Source organism: Panthera tigris, chromosome D2 (assembly GCF_018350195.1).
Source record: "Panthera tigris isolate Pti1 chromosome D2, P.tigris_Pti1_mat1.1, whole genome shotgun sequence".
Classification (NCBI taxonomy): domain Eukaryota; kingdom Metazoa; phylum Chordata; class Mammalia; order Carnivora; family Felidae; genus Panthera; species Panthera tigris.
The window spans coordinates 37562627-37581104 of record NC_056670.1 but is presented as its reverse complement, the minus strand read 5'-3'; positions in this window follow the sequence as shown (position 1 = coordinate 37581104).

The following is an 18478-nucleotide window of genomic DNA, read 5'->3' as shown; positions in this document are numbered from 1 at the left end:
ATAAGGGAGCAGGATAGAGAAAGAGCAGGGGCCACAAGATTGCAAAATCAGGATAACTACAATGACTTAACAAAGAGCCCCGATCTTGGAAGCCCACAGCCTGGTTTCATATCCCCAGTCACACAGTAACTAAATTTAAGCAATCCCTGTGTTCTTAGAGCCTCAGTTTCCTTATCTAGTATATAGGGATACTGGCAATGATGCCACACTCCAAACCCATCTGGGGGACACCATAGGTGACAGCTGTAAAAACACTGGGTAGACAGGAATCACTAAACAGAAATGGGGAATGTGGTTGCTATGGCTACACACAGGGCACCCAGGGAAGCCACACTCCCAGCCCTGAACATCACAGTGAGGCAGAAACCACTGTTTGCTCCAAGGAGGCAGACTGCCCACTCCTGCCACCCTCCTCTCAGAGAGCTCAAGACAAAGCTTGAGTAAGGAAGGTCTGCTGCTCCTGGGGGACCCACAGACAATAGACACAGTTCAGGCAAAAGTAGTGTGTTCTCTCCCAACACCATGATGACTAAAACCCAGTGACATGGGACACAGCTGTGTTTCCTAAATATAGCCTGACTTCAGCTCCTCATGGAGCCAGGAGCCTGAGCCATCTTCCAGTGGCGGCTCTAAAAATAAAGCTGCAAACAGACTTGGTGCTCCCCGTGTCTGCTGTGGGCCCACAGGTTGGGGGTCTGCACCTGAGGCACTGGTAGAGTGTGGAAATGAGGCAGTGGGCCATGGGCTGGCTTCACAGTCCCTGGGACCCTTCTGGAACCCACACTTGGAACATGCGGTCCTCTCTAAAGAGCACTATTGGTGTATCAATCAATGTCACTGCCTTCAGGAAGTTTACTGAACGTGGAGATTTGGCAAGGGCTGGCAAGACATTACATTCTATCCAAAGTATTTATTATTCCCACTTTACAGATGAAGAAACCAAGGCTGCTCAGAGAGGAAACATGACTGGGCCATAGTCACACTAAGAGTAAACAGTAGAATCAGGACATCATTGCAGCTTTCTACATCAGACCCACTAATTTTTCTACCCCACAGCCTGGCTTCACCCTGTGCCCCCTCTCTCTCCACTGCCTCCATCAATTGCACTTACCCCCTCCTTCACCTCCTCACCCCACCCCCAAAAGAGCCCCATGTTCCACCCCAGTCTTCCCAAAACAGGCAGAGAAGAGTGTGGAGAGTATGGTCCATGAGGGATGGGATCAAATCTATTTTACGCTTTCCTATTCCTTCAGCTTCTAGAATAATACAGGATAGAGAAGGCAGTCAATTAACATTTGCCGAATAAAGATCTCCTTTTCTTTCTCTCATAGCCCAGACCCAATCCATTAAAATTCCATATGCGCCACATTTCCAAAGCATATCCAGAACATTTATTTGAATAGCTAAAATTAACAAGACTGACCACACCAAGTAGTTGATGAAGACATGGGGAATTAAAACTCTCACACACTACTAGTGAGAAGGTAAAATGGAAAATAGTGTGGCCGCTTCTTACAAAACTAAACATACACCTACCGGAGGATCCAGCCAGTCCACAGCCAGCCATTGCCCAAGAGAAAAGAAGGGATGTGTACACATATGTTCACAGCAGCTTTATTTGTGACGGCAAAGAACCGGAAGCAATGCAAATGTCCCTCAGCAGGTGAATGGACAAACTGTGGCATAGTGGAATACTACTCAGCAACGAGAAGGAACGAACACACAACAGTAATGAATCTCAAAGTAATTATGGGGAGTGAAAAAAGTAAAGAAATAAAAAAGAATACATACTTTTCATATGATTTCATCTATAAAAATTTCTAGAAGATGCAAATTAATCTGTAGTGGCAGAAAGATCTGTGGTCATCTAGGATGTGGGGGCAGTGGGCAAAGGGAGGTGAGAATGAGCAGGAGGGAGGGTTTTCAAAGGGCATAATGAAACTTTAAGGCATTAGGAATATGTTCATTATCTTGATTATTAGATAATTTCGTGGATACATACATCTGTTAAGACATTAAATTAAACACTATATGTGCAGTTTACTGCTATATGTCAATTATATCTCAGCAAAGCTATTTGTTTTTCTAAAAAGAAAGGTAACCAGGAGCACCTGGGTGGCTTGGTCTGTTGAACATCTGACTTTGGCTCAGGTCGTGATCTCACTGCTTATGAGTTTGAGCCCCATGTCAGGCTCTGTGCTGACGGCTCAGGGCCCGGATCGTGCTTCGGATTCAGTGTCTCCCCCTCACTCTGCCCCTCTCCTGCTCGAGCTCTGTCTGTCTGTCTCTCTCTGTCTCTCTCTCTCAAAAATAAATAAACATTAAAAAAATTTTAATTGAAATAAAATAAAAATAAAATAAAATAAAATAAAAAGAAATGTATCCAAAATCCAACCATTTCTCACCACCCCCATTGCTAACCACCTTGGTCCAAGGGCTACCACCACCTGAATGCCTCACTCTGTATAATCCAGCCCTGCTGAAATTTCTCTGGTACCAGAATAGTCCTTCCTCTGCCGTAGATGCTACAGTTCTTGCTCACCAGGTCCACCCACCCCAGCTGCTCTGCCAGTCGGCCAATAGCAATTCACAGATGCCTCTCCTCCAGAGCATTGCTCTTGGCTGACAGAAGTCACTTTGCTAGGGAGGTTACACCCCCATCTCAGGGACAAGAACAGCCAGTAGCTGACTGGTAAGCAGTACAAAAGTCTAGTCCCCTTAGGGGTGCCTGGGTGGCTCAGTCGGTTGAGCATCCGACTTTGGCTCAGGTCATGATCTCACAGTCTGTGAGTTTGAGCCCCATGTCGGGCTCTGTGCTGACAGCTCAGAGCCTGGAGCCTGCTTCAGATTCTGTGTGTGTGTGTGTGTGTGTGTGTGTGTGTGTGTGTCTCTGCCCCTCCCCCACTCATGCTCTGTCTCTCTCTCTCTCTCTCTGTCAAAACTAAATAAACATTTAAAAAATTAAAAAAAAAAAAGTCTAGTCCCCTTGCTTCAAAAACAGATGGCTTTGCAGTGTGGTTGATGCTCCAAAGCCCCACCATCATGGGTCAGGCTAAATCTAGACTTTATCTGCAACCACATCCTTGGTCAGCTCCTTCCTTTCCCTATGGCAATTTATTCCCTTCCCCTACAGGTTTTTCCTAAAGGGCACTCCCTCAATAAATCATGGAAACCTCAATCCTTTCTCAGGCTCTGAGAACACAACCAAAGACAGTTAGTGCTGGGGCGGACCTGGGAAGCAGATGTAAGGACAGGATTCTGGAGTGGATCGCCCACAGGCCTGATGGCAGTCCTGAACAAGTGGTGGCAGTGCTTTCCCTTGTGGTGACTGGGGTGGGATATGGGCGGGGAGTCACATACTCATGCTGTGTCTCTGGAGTTTGAGAGATACAGGGGGAAAAGTATAAGGACTGGAAAATACTTGGTGCTTTGAAGAGAGAAAATGACAAGCTTGGGACAATCAGGCATTAACTTAGAGCAACTGTGAGAGGCCGAGAACTTCTTCGATAGCATTTAAAGAGACCCTCACCTCCTGCAGTTAGTGGACAGAGTGGAGAGAGAGTAAAGCCAGGATGGAACTGTAAGAGAAGCAGAACCGCAGAGAAAGATGACTTCTCAGCCCCAGAAATCCTGATATGCCAAGTCAGGTACCTCAGGGGAGGAAGTAGGGCTCCACAGTTTGGGACAGAGATATCTAAGTAGATACATTTGAATCCCCAGTTCCCCTGAACTCTTGGGCCTGCTGAAAAGGCCCAACTCCCACCTGTTGCTTTAAATCTGAACAGAAGCCTCAGCTGAGGCAGGTGCCTTAGAGGACAATGCTGGCCCTATTCATAATGCACCCCACCTACTTTTGTGGCCACCAGAACCATAACCAGAACCAAACTGCAGAGTGGTCACTGACAAGTGCTCAGCCTGCTAAGGGAGAGAAAGACCGTGCACTAAAGGAGCTGCTAAGATCTGGCTCATAGAAACCAGGAGAGCATAGATGAAAGTGGATGCTGAAGGAGGGAAGCATAATATAAAACTAGATAAAGAAAAGTTTATCAATATGGAGGCACCTCCCATATTGGAGGATTCAACATCCTGGAAAAGAGCCCTAGAGAGTGGTTCTATACGTTGCTGGTATGGTTTTGGAAGCTGCTGTCAAAGACTATGAGGAAAGGAGTTCAAAGACTCAAATGGAAAACTTCTATTCAACTAATGTTGAAGGACCATATGGCCCTTAAAACCTAAAATATTTACTGGCAGCCCTTTACAGAAAAACTCTCCTGACCTCTGATGGATGGACATGGCTAGTAATAACATAATGTCCTCAGGGGTGCCTGCCTGGCTGTCTCAGTTGGAAGAGCATGTGTCTCTTGCTTTTAAGGTTGTGAGTTCGAGCCCCACACTGGGTACAGAGATTACTAAAAAAAATAACATCTTCAAGAGCCAACAAGGGTATTTATAACAGATGTATAGAATCAAACAAGATGAAGCATAAGCAGAAGGCTGAGATTAGATATCCCAATGGAGAATCAGTCCTTTGCCCCATTTCTAGACCTGAGACAATTCTCAGACCCAGAACTCCAGCTGAAAAAGAGGACCAGTCCCTGTGAGATAGTACCTTGCAACAGTAGAGTAAATATGGACAGTAGTCATTCCCCAACTGGAACTCTTTTCATTTACTCAAGGGAAAAGGAAATTGCAATGAGGAAATGGAATGTCTAGAGCTTTTAAGGAATGTTAGAGGATATAAGCCAGTGTGGATATTCCAGGACCCAAAGTTCCATCATGGCTCCTTCATTATAGTAGAGGCATATGGGGGTCAGATAAAAAATGGAGTCATGACTCAGGATCAGTTGTCATTTCTCAGTTCCCAAATACATAACTGGAATATATCCACTTAGCAATGGGCAGAAAGAACTGCACAATGATTCCTTGACCAGTAGAATGAGCTCTTCTAGTACAAAAGGCCAAGTGAAGCTGAAGCTGCCCCATCCAAGACAGACATTGGTACATACATGTTTTGTGACACTGAGTATTTGCCATCTGTTTGTTCAGTTACTTTTGCTCTCTGGACCTGTTTGAACCTGATCCTGGACATGCCATTTCTCTCTTCTGATGGATTGCAGACTTTCTACTGAGAAGACGGACCAAGATGGTAAACCAAAAATCTTATCATAACCTGGGCAATGGCAGAAATTAGTGTCATCCTCAAAGACTTAAAAAATGCAGGGGAGTTGGTCCCTCTGTCCTCTCTCCCATTTAATAGCACATTCTGGCCTGCATCATGGCAGATAACAATGAACTGTGACAAACTTAACCAAGTAGCAGTCCCATTTGCAGCTTCTGAGCTGGATGTGGTATCTTAACTAGAACGGATTAACGTAGTTGCAAGTAGGTGATATGTGGCTATTGATCTGGCGAATGCTTTCTTTTCTATAACCAGCAGAGAGGAGAACCCAAAGCAGTTCACATTCACATCAGACAAACAGCAGTATTCATTCACAGCCCTCTGTTTTACCTATCACAGGGCCCTGTTCATTCTCCTTCACTCTGTCATAATATATACAAAGGGGACTGGACCATCTAGATATTCCACAGAACACATTTGCCCATTCTCTTGATGACATCATGTAGATTTTTTCAATGTTTTTATTTTTTGTTTATTTTTGAGACAGAGAAAGACAGAGCATGAGCAGGGGAAGGGGAGAGAGAGAGAGGGAGACACAGAATCTGAAACAGGCTCCAGGCTCTGATCCGACAGCACAGAGCCCGACACGGGGCTCGAACCCACAGACCATTAGATCATCACCCGAGCTGAAGTCAGATGCCCAACAGACTGAGCCACCCAGGCGCCCCGATGACATCATGTAAATCAGACCTTTATGAATAAACAGTAGCAAGTATGATAACAAGTAAGATACAAGTGCACAAGAGGGTAGGAAATAAACCCTACAAAGAATCAGAAGACTGCCATTGTTTTTAGAGATTTTATGGTCTTGGGGATGCTGGCCATCCCATCCAAAATAAATAGCAAGTTATTAGATCCTGCACCTTCTACCACTAACAAAGAAGCAAAATGCTTTGGAGGCAGCATATTTCATTGTTGGAAATAATTCTCCAACCCATTTGTCAGGTGTTACAGGAGGCTGCCAGTTTTGAGTAAGAAAAGTACACTGCAGCAGATTCAGACTATGACACAAGCAGCACTTCCACTTGGGCCACGTGATACAGCAGAAGTAATGGTACCAGAAGTATGTGTGGTGGAAAGGCCACCCATGAAATCCCTAGCAATTACTAGAGTCATAGCAGACCCATGGGGTTCTGGAGCAAAATCATGCCATCTGCTGCACAGAACCATACATTGTTCCAAAAACAGCTCTGGCATACTACTAGGCCATGGTAAAGATAAGAGTGTTTGTCTTTGGGACATCAAATGGCCATGAGACAAGAACTACCCATCAAGATCTGGATACAGTCAACCCTTCTCAGTAGAAAGTCTGCAATCCATCAGAAGAGAGAAATGGCATGTCCAGGATCAGGTTCAAACAGGTCCAGAGAGCAGAAGTAACTGAACAAACAGATGGCAAATACTCAGTGTCATAAAACATGTATGTACCAATGTCTCTACCCCAGCTCACACCTATGAGAGGCCTCCCATGGCCAAGTGATGGAGAAAAGCCCAAATTTGGCTCATAGGCATTGATACAAACAGAAAAATGGGTATCATTTCACTACAACCCCACTCAGGGGACCCTAAAAAAACAGAAGTGAGAAGAAATCCTCCCAGTGGGCCAAGCTTCAAGGAGAGCATCTGGTCATCCACTTTGTGTGGAAAGAGAACTGGCCCGAAGTAAGGATATACACAGACTGATGGCAACCCCTTAAGCCCCCAACAACATGGAAAACAGCATGGCTTGTTAGTGAGGAGTCTGAAAGGATCAAGGCTGAAGTTCAGGGACAAGGAAGTCTGGGGTAGAGGCATGTGAACAGGCTTATGGGAGTGGACACAAAATGTGAAGATTTTTTGTGTCACATGTTAACACATGCCAGCAAGCATCCACTGTGAAGGACCAGACGGTGTCACTTAGCCAGGCAATGTTAGCTAGGCTGGGTCCCTGGGCACCACTGCCAAGATTAGCGGGCACAGGAAGGATATCTATACATACTGTCAGGGGTCAGTGGCCCTGCTCACCATAAGGAAGTGTGGCTTGCTTTCCTATAATGGAAGCATGGAGAAATGTGTTTGGCATTCACGAGACCCACTGGAGTGTCTCTTGGTATCCCCAATGCCTACTGTTACCTATTAATAGCAAGTACACCAACCACAAGAGGAAGGCATGGCAATCAAGTGCTCAGAATCCTTAGAGGTGAGTGACTGGGCCACCCCACCAGGCAAGCCATCCAGACCAACAAAAGTGCTAGTAGCCAAGGATAAAAAAGGATAAGAAAAATCTGAAGCAGGTAATAGAGGAAAAAAAATAAATAAAGCAGGTACTAGAGGAGAAAGATAACGATGATCGATTTTGGCCTTGAGACCAAGTACTACAATAGGAACTGTAGTTCGTCCCACTAGCCCTCCTCTTTCATCAGGTACCCCAGAAACTGTGACTGCAGAAATCTAGACAAGGAGGGACCAGACAGAGTGAACTAAATGTGAGAATCAAGAGGATGTGGCTGGTGCAAGTGGGCTGTGGTAGGCACCATCCGTGCCCACATAGATCCCCTTTACCTGGCCAGCATGCCCACCTCCCAACCGCTGTGTCCTCACTCTGGTGGAAACTGCTTTGCCCAGAGTTTACACAACCCCAAAGGGCAGTCCACAGCTGATGCCTGATTGATAGGAGAGTATCGAAGGCAGCTCCTCTCCCCTGAAAGAGGAAAACTTTGCAATGTGATTTACGCTTCATGGCCCATCATCACCACCTTGGGGATCAGATCTAGGCAAAAGTTGACCTCAATTCTTTCTCCTCCTCTCTCCTGCTTCACTCCCTCTATGAAAGGTATTTCCTAAGAGGACACCATTGATAAATCATATACATCTGAACCTGTCTTGGGCTCTGCTTCCAGAAAATGAGACACAGACTTTCTTTTGGTTATGTCTTATGTATTACTGAAGCCTCATCACCTAGTACCACGATGCCTATCACAATAGTAAATGCACGAATGAACAAATGGAACTGAGGCAGCCCAGAAGTCAAAGCCTTGGCCAAGATCATCTACACCATAAGCAGCCAAGACTTGAACTTGCATATTTTGAGGCCAAACCCTGGCACAGTGGTGTCTGAATAAATGAATAAATAGAAGAAGGAATTCATGCTTAAACAAAGGTTGTTCTCTAAAAAAGACACATTCCTAGGGGCACCTGGGTGCCTCAGTCAGTTGGGTGTCCAACTTTGACTCAGGTCATGATCTCTGCAGTTCGTGGGTTCCAGCCCCACATCAGGCTCTGTGCTGACAGCTTGGAGCCTAGAGCTGCTTTGGATTCTGTGTGTCCCTCTCTGTCTATCCCTCCCCTGCTCGTTCTCTCTCTCTCTCTTTCTCTCAAATAAAAAATAAACATTAAAAACTTTTAATAAAAAAAAAAATAAGAAGACCCATTCCAGGTTCTTATGACTGATCAGCTAACACAAATGAGTCTAAATCTTGAAAGCTTTAAAAGGGAAATAGGAACCAATACTTTTGAACCCCTGCCATGTGCTAGACACTATATGCATTATGTTATTTCATCTTAATAATTGCTTGGATAGATTTTGTGAACATCCCCATTGTACAGATGTTCAAGAAGTTGCCAGTAAAGCAGGGATCTCCAACTCAAGTGCCTACGAGGACCAGAAGTTATAAAATGAGCAAAGGGGCCCCAGTTATAGGCAGCTGGGAGAAGTAGGGACTGTGACAAACTAGAGGGTGTGTGTCCCATCAAAATGAAGCAGCCCCTGCTCAGCAAGCAACAGAGGATGTGAAAATTTGTCCAACTGATTGTTCAGAAGGAGCTGGAAATCACAAATTTGGGGGGAAGTCTCCTACTTGGTAACTGCTAATAACTAATTCAACAAATTACAAAACCCTGTGAGGGTCAAACAAAAAGCATGTCAAGCCCATATATGACCCATGGGCCATCAGTTTTCAATCTCAGCAGTCAAGGATTCAAGCATTGGGACATCTTAGAATAAAACCCCTAAGGATCCTTCACACCCAATATTCTGCCATCCTGAGGCTCCAAAGGCCCTTCATTGCTTTGATCACCAGCTCCATAGGAAAAGGCTTTCTCCTCCCCTGTCCCACGCAGGACCTCCTCCAACCCCAAAATTTGTGTGTCCAGACACCTGGAGACGCCCTCAAGGCTTTGGGGTAGGAGGGTGATCTCAGAGTTTCAAACAATCTAGTTTCGCTTTCTCCAGGGAAGGTGGTGGCAGAGCATTACAGCCGGAAGAAGGAAAGATTCCTAACCTTTAACATGGTCATTGTTCCTGATGTCTTCCAAACTTCCACATGCTCTGATCTCTTTTGTTCCTCCCTTTGGCAAGGTGGGTGTCACTGCCTATCCGACAGGTACAGAAGATGAGGCTCAGGAAAATTCAACGGTTTGCCTCAGGAAACACAACACTGTCGCTGGGGCCAGGCTTGAGTTTCCTGAGATTTCTTCTAGGGCTCTTTTCACATAGCCACACCATCCAAGACAACGGATGCCCCGGTACAGAGATAGAGCAGCCACACGCAGCCTTCCAGCCCAGGAACATCCAGCCAGCATCATATGCCACGTGTGCCTAAGAGCCACAGAGGGTTCTGCTGCTCCCCCTGTCCTCACCTTGGGTCCTCTGGGAAGCTCCCCACCCACAGGAACATAGCACCTGATGTGCTGGCTTCCACTGTGGTCCTGCTATCTGTCTCCCATCCCTAGCCTGTGCTGAGAGGTTCATTTGCCTAATGAAACCCTGGGCATTAAAAGGGCCAAGGAGGATTTGGTAACCACTGACTGCTGCTGTTGCTAAGAAACAGGTCCTTTAGATTCAATTTACAAAAAAGATAGAGCAAGCAGGCAAGTGAGAGAAAGAAAGAGATACTCGAACATCTGGTTATCTTCCCTGGCTGTCTCCGGTGGCTATGAAAATCAGAGAAGTACCTTCCGAGATGGATGCCGACCCTCTTCAAGCTGCTTGCTAACTTTCCTCTGAGCTAATATTTTACATCAGCAATGCGGGTAAGCGAGGTGGGGGAGGGGGGAGGGAGATTTGCTGGAAACTTGGTGGGTTTAAGACAATTCCAATCACTTTTCCCTTCCAGTCATGACTCGGAGCCCCCAAGACAGTGAGCTCCCAGGTTTCTGAATCCAATGCCCCTCACCCCTACTTCCACTGACAGGAACCCTTCTGCAGATTTGCCTAACGCTCTTCGGTTTAGGATTCCCACACATGTTACATTAGCCCTTATGCAGTAAATATAATTTCCCACAGGTCACAGATGAGGAGGGGAGGAGTACAGTGGTTAGAAATGCACTGAACCGGGAGTGGAGGGGGCGTGAGTCTCATCTGCCGACAGTGGGCTGAGCCACTCACTTCCTTCAGGCATCAGACAACTCAGCCACCAGCTGCAAGGTAGGGTTGGACCATGACTTCCCACACAGTGTGGACCACGGAATGGTGTTTCATGGGAGGTTACTAGGTGCTTGGTAAAAAAGAATTCTCTAGGGGCGGCTGGGTGGCTCTGTCGGTTGAGCGTCCGACTTTGGCTCAGGTCATGATCTCGCAGTCCGTGAGTTTGAGCCCCACGTCGGGCCCTGTGCTGACAGCTCAGAGCCTGGAGCCTGCTTCGGATTCTATGTCTGCCTCTCTCGCTGCCCCTCCCCCACTCATGTTCTGTCTCTCACTCTCAAAAATGAATAAATGTTAAAAAAAAAAAAAAAAAGAATTCTCTGGTCAAACAAGTTTGGAAAACACTGGGTTAAAGTTAAATAGGCCTCCCCACTATAGGGTATCTCCGAGCTTTTCATGTTTTAATGCGCTATAAGAATCTACCAGAGCAGGCATCCTGGCTTGGATCCCACCAGAAGCAGGCTACGATACAAGGATTTGAGTACAAGTCGTTAATTTGGAAGGTGATCCCGGGGAACCTTGGGAGGGAAATGAAGAAGAAAAGCAGGGAAAGAAAGGCAGCCATGACTTAATGAGTTATTAAGCCAGTCACCTCTGTGGGCAACGGGAGCTCCATTCCAGAGGGGCTCTCTGGGAGTTGGCATGGGATACATGCCTCAGAGTTCTCTTGCCTGGAGGCAAGGGAGCTGAGGTAGCCATACGCCAACTGTGGCCGGTCATCAGTTGAGGGCTGCTCTTGCAGGATGGAGAAGGGTGTCAGTGATCGTCATCTACTGCCTAGCACTTCCTGTTGTTTTCCAGGCATGAGCAGAAAGACCTCAGTCAGAGCTGCAGATACTGGCAGTTGGAAGTCCAGCCCAGTACAGTGGCACAGCAGGGCCTGGGAGGGACAGGCGAGCCCCTGACTGACAGCTTCTGCTATGGGGGAGAGCGCTGCTGCTTCCAAGTCTTATTGACCACAAGACTCTTTAGAGAACAGCTCCCAGGACTCTTGTTCCTTGGAAGAGTCCATAGAAACATCAAGCTAGGAGCTCTGCAAGGGCTCGGTGGCTCAGCGAGTCTGAGGCAATAACCCTGTAATGGCCACAGAATCACATTTGCTCACCACCTCCCAGAAGCTAGACAAATGAATTCTCACAGACATGAGACAAGTTTACCCCTGATCTGCCCCCGGTTCATCTTACAGAACATTCTGCCCTATTTCTGAGACCCTACCCCCTGACCTAGGTTCTGGTCTGACCATCCCAGCTTGACCTCATACTCATTCAGTAAACTCTCATTACAGCAGGTTTATCATATTCTTACCCCCCAGGGTCACTGCCTCCTTCTGGGTTCCTTAGGTTAGCCCAAAACAGGGAAACCACCCTAGAGCGCCTCCTCCACTCACCCCTCTCCTCCCACTGATCAGCTGGATCTACAGCCTTGCTTTTGAAAATAAATAACAATACTAATCCCAAAAGAAGTGGTAGCAGGGTGGTTAAGAGTTTGAGTGCGTGAAATCAAGTTATACCTCCACTACTCACCACCTACATGGCCTTGGGCAAGTTACCTAACCTCTCAGTGCCTCAGGTTTCTGTAAATAATAATACTATTATTACAATAATAACAATACTTCCATCATAGTGTCCATCCACTGGTCCATCCATTGTGACATGTTAATTACTATGAGAATACAATGCACATGCCTGAGGACAGTAAGTACTCAGGAATGACATCATCAGAAACAACAGTATGATAGCAGCTAAGGTTTATTGAGCACTATCACATGCCAGATACTATGCTAAGCACTCTGTATGCATTGAATCATTGAATCCCAACTACCTACCTACCTACCTATGTTATTATTCTTCTATCAATGTAGAAATGAGGCTCATAGCAGTCATGGCCCTAGCTCAAAGTCACTATGTGGGTAAGCAACCAGGAATGATTGACTGTCTGATGGTAGAATCTCAGGCAATGTGAAACAGGGTTTGGCACTGCTCAAAGGCTCCTGGGGTTGTCTTCTAGATGATATGACCATGATCTTTCTCTTCCCTCATTCCAGAAATCTATAGAATATGAATGACTCTCCTTGAGCCCCAAGATAAATACCTGCTCTTTGGAAATAGAAGCTTTCCACCTATGTCCTCTCTGCCTATCAAATTCTATCCCATGCCAGGAGATCCCTTTCTCCCAGGAAGCCTTCCATGATCCTTCCCACACCCAACCAAAAGGATGTTTCCTTCTCCCCTAGTAGAATACTACATGCACATGACATCCTTTCGGCATGCTGACATCCTAACATCTTCATGTCAGGCGTCTCTGTACATTTGATCTTATGAACAGGTATGGCTGCCCCACAGAGGCAGAGGCATTGCCTTAAACCCCAGGCTACAATCCCAAGTCCAAGTGTGTCTCATTCTTCAATAAAGAGTCAAGCGTCCTAGCACTTACAGAGACCTGAGAAATTATCAAACACTCCTATCTCTCTGCATTTTACAGAGAGGGCCAACAACCTGCTCTAGTCACCCAGACAGGCAATGGAAGGACCAGACTCAAACCCAGGAGCTCACCCTCAGGATGCAGAGGACTGTTTCCAGCATGATTTATGTTCTTGAATTAATCAGTAATATTTCTAGCAAGGAACTCCCACCCCCACCCCCGCTGCCTCCCTACCACCATCACCCATCAGAGAGGGGATGCTGAGTACCTCTCTCATCTCCCTGGCCTGCTTGCTCCTCCTCTCCTTGTGACTTCTCTGCAATTATAGCCCAGTATCTGGAGGTTTATGTCCCATCCCTGAGACACTGAAATGTCAGCCATTAGTCTCCATTCTCTGCACCCTCAAATGAAAGAACCAAGATTAATGAAGCATCTTCTCTCAATCAAGAAGCCATTTCAGGCTGTGCTTTTAAGCCCACTGAGTTGTGCAGATGAATTAACACCATTTGACCTTTTTATTTTCCATGGGAAGATTTGTGGTTCTCCCCTCTACCCCCGCCCCATCTGAAGAGCAAGCGTGCTCCCAGCCACTTGCATTCAGCAGCGTCAAGTGTGGGCCCAGAGGGAGAGTATCGTGTCCCAGCACTGCAGTCAGATTACTCCACGGAGTGACTGGGTGAGGGGGGAATAGGTGGACATAATTTCTGGGGGCTCCTCCAATTCAACACACCTGCACCTAACTAAATACAAGAGACCCTCTTCTTTCAACAAGCAGACAGAGCCTTGAGAGCTGTTGCCAAGCCAAGTCCTTGACATGCAGTAGGGGAGCAAGAACTGAGTCCAAAGCTAAGCTGGAGCAGTACTGAAAACAGCCAGCAACACAGTATGGTGTGCACACTAGCCTATCGGGGCAGACTCCTGCCATTACCACCATAACGCTACTGAGGCACATCCCAGGGGCTATCAGCTGCAAACAGCATTTGCTCTTCCCAAGAAATGGGAAGGGTTGATCCAGAAAGACAGCAAGCAAGCAAAGAGAGAGGAAGACCAAATAACATGGTGGAAGGTTAGAACCCAAGTCATAGACACGGATTAGGGGCATTAAAAAATAAAAATGTCTAATATTAAATTTTAAGTTGCTTGTGTTTTGCAATATAAATCACTCCTTCACAACCTTTCAGTGAATGTTTCTACATACACAAGTGCCTGAGAGAATGGGATTGTGTGTTTGTGTGTGTGTGTGTGTGTGTGTGTGTGAGAGAGAGAGAGAGAGAGAGAGAGAGAGAGAGAGAGAGAGAGATGTAGCAGGGATGGGAGTAATGGGGAAAGGGCTGAATTCTACAGCTGATCCCCCACATTTCTGGATAAGAACAGCACATAAGGGATCCCTAAGTCATCACTAGACTAGACTACGTTAGCAGAGGCAGAAGCTCAAAGCCAGAGATGACCATGAGCCACCCAGGCATTTTTAAAATTCTTGAGATCACATTTGCTTCTAATAAATCCATTCAAGGCTCAAGGAACATTGGGTCCAAGGAAATCTTATTCATATCTGAATAAGCAGAGAAATCAAAGGTGATATCTGAGTTACACATGCAAGACTGAAGTCAGCCTCTACCACCAGCTTCCACCCACACTCCCATACATGGCTGAATGCCACCCAGGCCAGGAAGACTAAACCCTGGAGCCATCCTTAACCTGTATCTTCACTGCCCGTGGCCAATGCTGTTAGATGCCTTCATTAAATCCATTCCTCACCTCTTCCCAGCTAACAGAGCCATAATTTGGTTTAGGGGACAATGTGCTCAGTCCCAGAAAATGGATTGCAATTGGTCTGAGCCAATTGTGACCATCCCACGCCTCATATTCCCGGACTCACTTGCTGCTAAGGGTGGCCATGTGAGCCAGGTCCAACCAATTTGACCCAAGCAGAAGTCTGCTGAAGATTATTCTGAGCATTTAGTTGGCCCTTCTGATACAGGGAACTGATGGGGCACTGGCTTCCTCTTCTTCCTGCCTGGGATGTAGATGAGATATCTGGAGCTCTAGCAGCCATCTCATAACCACAATGAGAAAACCAAAAGAGTATCACAAATGTAGGCTCTGACAGTTCTCAACAGCTGAACCCCTGCCTACAACCACCAAGACTCAGATGTATTCTGACATGACAAAATGAACTCTATTTATGTAAGCTAAAATTAGTCAACTGTTATGCATCTTGCACCTGAACAATTCCTAAGTGATCCACTCCCCTTCTCACATATCCAAATGGTGACCAAGTTCTGTTCCCTTGACTTCCTGAGCACGTCTACCTCCAAGCACCTGCTCTCCACCTCTGCTCAGCCCCAGTCCTCAATGGGGACACCAAAGGTGTCTTTCTAAAACACAGAGTAATGTAAAACCCAGCTCTCACTGCTTTAGGAGAAGATTAAATTCAAGGTTCTTTATGACATGAGCCCACCTGCTTTCAAGCCTCATCTCCCAGTATACCGATGCTCCAGCCACATTAACCCACAATAACCCAGACACATCAGGCTTCCTCAGGTCTCCATGCCCTGGCATGTGCTAGTCACTCTGTCCAAAGTCCGTCCCCCACTTCTGCTCTTGGGGAATCAAATGTCCCTTACAAAAAAATAAGGGTCATTTGAACTGGACTTTAAAGGATGAGTAGGAGTTTTCTTGTGTGAAGGTCTCCCTTCCCTGTGTTTCAATAGCAAGTCTGTTCCTACTTCCATTGAATCATTAGCAAAACTTTGTCAGTGTCTATCTATGCACGTCTCTCCCTTTAGAGTAGATGGTCCTTCCTAGAGGGACCTTGTTTCTTTCATCACTGAATCTTCGGCAACCAGCATAGGCTGGGCCCAGAATCACTGGCCTGTCTTTACCACTAGAGAAAATGTATTCATGTATTCAACCACAGTAGCAGAAAAGGGCTAATAATAAAACAAGATGGGGGAGAGGCCACATGCAAGACGGTATGGATGAGGGTGATGTTCAAGATGTATAAGGCTACCATCTTCTGGTTCATGACCTCTTATTTCCTGAGTGAAACTTGTACATACTCTGTTTACATGTACACCCCATGCCCAATGTCAGCGTCATCACGTGCAGTTACACACGCCTGTAAACACACCCTCACACATACTTCCTGACAATACTGATGATAACAATGATGATGACAGGGTAGGTAAGCGCTCGTCTCCAAGCTAATAATCATACTATTGTGCCCAGTGGGACAAGTTCCAAAAGGAAGCCAGCACGTGAGTTTTCGTGAATTCATGCAGCAAACCGAGCTGTGTGCCTGGAGCTGTGCTCCGTACAAACATTAAACACAGTCCCTCTGACCTCATTGAAAGGAAGTAGTCATTTCAGCCAGGAGTCTCATGAGATGTTGTTAGTCTATGACATGTCATAGGAGCATAAAGAAGGAAAGGAGGCAGTGGCATTTTAGCTGAGCACAGGAGAGATGGGATTTGGGCAAGGAAAGGAGCAAGAAGGGCATCCTGGGGAGAGCACTGGCAGAGTGATAGCCCATGCAACTTTCTGCCGCATTTAGTACTGCTTTTATGACTTATTAATAAATAGTTTTCTCCTTAAAAGAAACGGCACTTAGAGCCTGCAGCAAGTTAGAAAAGTGATAGGGATACACGAACCACAAAAAGGAAAGTACTTTTGGCTACAGCCAAAGGTTAAGGAATTTGGTTAAGGAATTTGGATTCTTGTCAACATGAAGCCATTGAGGTTTTCCAAACCTGGTGACGAAGGAATGGAGACCAGAGGCAGAGAAGGCTGTGAAGATGGCCACCTGTTTTCCAAGACAGCTCCGTGCTCCACTCATTGTTCCCAGGGCTCCCAACGAGCACCCCCCCCCTCCTGTACAGACATCAGCATTTGGGCTGTGTGAGGGCCAGGAAACACTTTACTCATATAAAATCATCCTTCTCCTCATTGTTTCCCTTTTCTAATAAGGAAAAAAAATGCCTGTGGTCTCTGCCCACAGTTGTACCACTCACCACATCCATCCTGGTGAGACGAAGGCACACTGAGGTAGTCTCCACGGAGAGGCTATGTTGGTCAGGAGTGGAGGACAGAACCATCTGGATATCTGTCTGAGCCTGCACCTGGGCAAACTTGGCATTTCCCAACAGCACACAGCAGAACACATCCTTGGGACTGGATCAGCTCAGAAGAATTCCCTGTACTGAAAACAAAGTTCAGAAAACCAATCAGCAAGAGGTGAAACCCATTCCTTAAATAAACAGAACCCCAGCCACTAACTGTGTCCCTACAGCTCCCTCACGACCGGAACACCAATCTAAATATCTGTCTTATTTAGTGCCTCTTTTGCAGCTTGTCAATAAATCTTTTCAGTTTAAAAAAAAAATGTTTTTGGGGCACCTGGGTGGTTCAGTCAGTTAAGCATCTGACTTCGGCTTAGGTCATGATCTCGTGGTTTGTGGGTTCGAACCCCGTGTCGGGCTCTGTACTGACAGCTCAGAGCCTGGAGCCTGCTTCAGATTCTGTGTCTCCCCCTCCCTCTGCCCCTCCCATGCTCATGCTCTGTCTCTCTCTGTCTCTCAATAATAAATAAATGTTAAAAAATTAAATAAATAAATAAATAAATAAATAAATAAAAATAAATGTTTTTATTTCCTTGCAGAAAACGTACTCTCCTTGTATCAAAAAAATCTAAGCCTTTATGATCAAATTTTTTAGCGAACTGATGGAAATCCAAAGGGGAAATACATCCTGAAATATGCAAAACAAGCCTCTCCACTCTCCATTTTAAAAAAAACAAAAAAACAAAAAACAGCAGCACACATGCAACTCCCCAGCTCATTCTCCAGATCCCCGGAAACCTCCTTGCCCTTGGCAGCCAGGCCGTAGAGAGCCTCCCCAAATCCCCACCATCTGGCATTTTTGTCTGCAAAGCACAGGCCCTTCTACCCTGGGCTGCCTGCCCACTCTGCGGATGGAGGCCAGGCATTGGCGGGGACTGCCTGGGCTTTGCCTCCCTGCTGGGTACACACACACATATACACATACACACACACACAGACACACACACACACACACACACACTCTAACACTAACACTCTCAGCCCTGCCTGCTTCCCGGCCCTGCCACAGTGCACTCAGGCCAGGCCTGCCCCCTCTGTCCTGACCCCACCTTCCCCATACACAAGCCAACGGGGTACAAATGTCAGAGAAGGAATGAGGTGGAAGGAAGCAGCTATGGGAGCTACAGCAAGACTTGGGGGAGAAGGCAAGGCCCGGTGGGGGGGGGGGGGAGATGAGTGGGCAGAGTGGGGTGAGTGGGCAGGTGGCAGAGAGGGCCTCATTTGCCGAACCATCTGTCAGAAGCAAAGGAAAGGCACCTAGCTCCACAGCCCAGAACCCCCCCTGCACACACACTCATACACACTCACATATGCACATGCCCACACACACACATATACAACCACATCCACACACGT